The sequence below is a fragment of the Cygnus olor genome, chromosome 17 (assembly GCF_009769625.2).
Source record: "Cygnus olor isolate bCygOlo1 chromosome 17, bCygOlo1.pri.v2, whole genome shotgun sequence".
Lineage (NCBI taxonomy): Eukaryota > Metazoa > Chordata > Aves > Anseriformes > Anatidae > Cygnus > Cygnus olor.
Window position 1 is genome coordinate 4,276,537 of NC_049185.1, and position 3,887 is coordinate 4,280,423.

Genomic DNA, 3,887 nt, shown 5'->3' on the forward strand with positions numbered 1-3,887 from the left:
GTCTGACATGAAAGAGGTGACATTTGCCAGCTGTGGGCACATAAAACTGCAAAGCTGAGCCAGCTTTACCAGCTTAATTAACTGTGTTCCTAGCTGTGTGAGCTGGAAGACCATGAGACTCAGAAATGGCATGAGGGAAGCAAGTAAGGTGAGACGTAATTCCCAGAAAAAAATAATGACATTTTTTTTCACAAGCCTGGAAGAGCAGAGGCTGGTTCTCATTGGAGCCTGGCCACGCACACTAGCTCAGGGAGCTCAGACGTGTTTGTCCCGTTGAGCAGCGGTTTCTGTTGCGTCTCCTTTCACGTTATTTCATTTAGGAAGCAAGGAAAGGGTTGGGGCATCGCCTTGGTGTGAAGCTCAGGAAGGCACAGCCTGGTCCTGCCTCTGGTGAGCCCTTTGTTTTTGTATTATAATGTGTAGTGTCCTTTGTCCCTGCACATTTTCTTCTCCCCCACATCTCTATCACCTTGCTTTCCTCCAACTCCCTTCCAATAGCTCTTCTTTTCTTCTTCTGGACTTTTTTGTCCCATCCTCCTTCCCCATGCCCACAGGCTTATTATGAGATCGCACTGCAGCCTTTCCCCCGTCAACGCTATCTGACTGTAGCAAAGCGACCTCCAAAGTATCTGCCAGCCTCATCCTGACAATTACACAGAGAAGTTCCCCGTTTGCAATCAGGAAGCAAGTAACCGGGGTGGATTTGAACACGGGGATTACAACCAGAACAATAATGCCTTTGTAATGCTGTCGGGATTATTCCTCTCCCGTGGAGTAAAACCTAAAGAGCAATACCAAGTCTTCAAGCAAACAGAATCTCCAGCTGTCGGTGCTTTTGCTTCCTCTGGAGGCAGACACATGCCTGTCTAAACACAATATGCCAGAAGACCAATACTTGGCATCTTTTATTGAAAAATGCCATGGTTCTGAGGCCCTTTAAAAGCGATGGAAAGGTAGTAAAGGGAAAAGCAGGCCATAAACGAGGGCTGGGCAGCTCATCATCTCTTAGGGGACAGCTTCCTGGTTAGTATCCTGATTCTCAGCCCAGTCCAGCTTGGATGTTACTGTGCTTTGGCAGATTGTATGATATCATGTTTACCCTCGACGATGATGTTCTTGCAAGTGCAGGTGAGAGAAATAATAAAGACTGAAAAACTGCTACCAGGAGAACTGCTCCAGAACATCAGGCCCTTTGTGCCTTCCCATCAGCAGTTTGCTGGAGTTTTTCTTTTTCTTTGAGCAGTTCTCACTCGCTTCACTCTCAAACTCCTTTCCTGGGTTGCTGTCTTTAACTGGAATCGAAATAGACCCTTCTGAGTCCAGGGCAGGCAATGAAGCCTTGTGTTCTTAATTTTTTTTCAAAATTTTTCTCTATATAAGTGGGGCTGAAAAAAAAAACTGGCCAAATCCTTCCCCCCAAAATGCTCATGCGTTTGCTCACATGCACCATTTTTTAATTTTTTTAAGGAAAGACAGGATGTCACACTTGCAGGCAGTGTGTATTTGTAATCCCAGGCTGGAACCAGAGTCGCCGGGGACTCGCTCACCCCCAGTGCCCATGGTTGGGGCACGAAGCGCGGCTCCCTCTGCCCGAACCGCCCTGATAGTTTTGACTTAGCTCCATCTCTGGAAGCAGTGAGCACACATATTACATAATATAATCTTGGTGTCTTGAGGATTCGGGCCTGTCCTGTTCTGTGCTGCCAGCTGGAAGAGAAGCCACGCTCCCTCTGGAGAGATGTCCCTGTGCATCTCGCTGCTCAGCCGGGCTGGAATTATGAGCTTCTCTCCGCAACCGGGCGCTGTTGTTCCCTGGCATCTGGCTCCAGATAGCTGGCTGTTTCGCTTGCAGTGGTTGGTACACAAGCACTGCGATCCCAAGATTAACTTGTCAGAAAAGGAGATTCATGAAAAACCTCAGAAATGAATTTGGGAGGAGGGTACACTCAGGAATTCTCTGAATAGCCGGGTTTTTCCCAGCCGAAACCCAAACGTGGGTGTCCTGGACAAGTAGGCTTCCAGTCTGTGCTCTCGCCATCCTATTTCCCAGTTGCTTCAGCTGCTGTCTCTTAGTTGCTCTGTTCTGTAACACGGCCCTTGCCTGCATTGTTATTGCCTCTGTTAGGCGAGCTGTTTCTTGCCCTGATCCCTGAAGTGCTCTCCAAAGCGATGAATCACACCTGCGCTACTTAGTCCCTGCTCACTAATGAGGCATCTGCTCCAAATTCTGCAGGGCTCAATTGATTGAGGCAAGGAACTACAACCCACCTGTGGACAGTAATATCCCCACAGTCCTCAGGAACAGCTCAAAAGACCCCAGTGAGGCTGAGGGCAGTGTTAGTCAGCGCTAGGCAGGAATCTTACCCGCATGAACATCCTTACAGCTGTGCCTTATAGCACTGGCTGCGACTCCAGAAATGGCAGCTTCTCTAGAAGCACTATTGCATCCCAACAGAATGAGCCTCCCCAGCACAGGGAAGTAGTCAGAAAGTTTTGTTTCAGCCTCCTGCTACCCCTGAGCTTCCCAGCCAAAGGACCCCTTCAGCAGCCCTGGCTCGAGCACTGCAGCAGTGAAAGCCGGGGCTGGTGCTCATCCAGTGGGGCTGCCCCGGAGCCGTGGTTCTGGGCTCGCGATACCAAAGAGGAGCAGCCTGTTCTGAAAAATACATCAGTAAACACACCTTGCTTGTAATTAGGAGCTGAATTGGCACTCCATGTATGAATGGAACATTGCAACTCAACCCCTTCAGGCACCACAAGAGCTGCTGCCAAGCGTCCAGAGCAGAAAGGGGGCAGAGGGACCCCCAGCCTCTCCTCCCTGCCATCCTGAGGATGGACATAAGGCCCCTGGTACAGAGATTTACACCCAGCTGCCACCCACCTGGTGCTGCTTGCACGGCTGAGGAGGGGGCAGAGCACCCTGAGGCCAGGACCGCAGCAGCTTTGGCCTTAGCAGCGTGCGTAGCCGTGGCGGGACCCCGGGTAGCAGGGGAGATGCCCTTTGGTCGTTGCACCGGAGCCTGTGTCATCGCGTCGTAACTGCTGGGCACGTGCCAGCGAGAGCGCAGCGAGCGTGGGTAAGCTCACTGTGAGGTAATCACACCTTCGTTGTGCTGGGTGCACGCACTGCCGAGGTATCCAGGGCTGGCAGCAAGGCACAAGCGCTGTCTGCAGCTGAGCAAGAAGGAGCGGGGTCCTCTCCTCGGCGGGAGCATATGTTGGAGCTGACACCATTATCCTGTACTGTTTTTAGACAGAGCATCGTTATTGAACCACCTGTTGCCACTTAATTACCTGCGTCTGAACACAAAGACGTTAAATGATCTGCTTTTTTTGCACAAACTCCTTCGGTTCTATATCCTTTTCTGCCGTGCCCTAAGGAAACCTCCGTGCCCGTTTCCAAGGCTGGATGAGAACTTCCCGAGCGTGTTCCCTGGGGCGGGCAGGGGCTGAGCACCGAGCCTCCGCTCCTGAACTTGGGGTGGTCCGGGCTGTGTGCCGGGGCGGCTCCGCATCCCCGGGGCGGTACGGATGAGGCCCCAGGGTTCACACCAACAGCAGGTCCCAAGGCAGAGCCCGGGGGGGGTCCCAGCCCTCCCGGGGGCACCGGGGGTGGGCGCGGGGCAGCGCTTCCCTGGGGGCTGCGACCCTGGAGGGGGGCTCTGTCTGGGGGCCACCCCTTCCACGGGCAACGCTTTTTCTTTTTTTGGGGGGTCCCACCCCCGGGTGCCACCCACCGGGGGCGATGCTCGGGGGGCGGCAGCTGGCCCCCTCCCCCCCCCCCCCGCCGTCCCCTCCCCGCAGCGCTGCGGGAGCGCCGCCCGGCTCACCTGGGGAGGGACGGGGACGGGGACGGGGACGGGGACCGGGGGGGGGGCAGCGGTGCC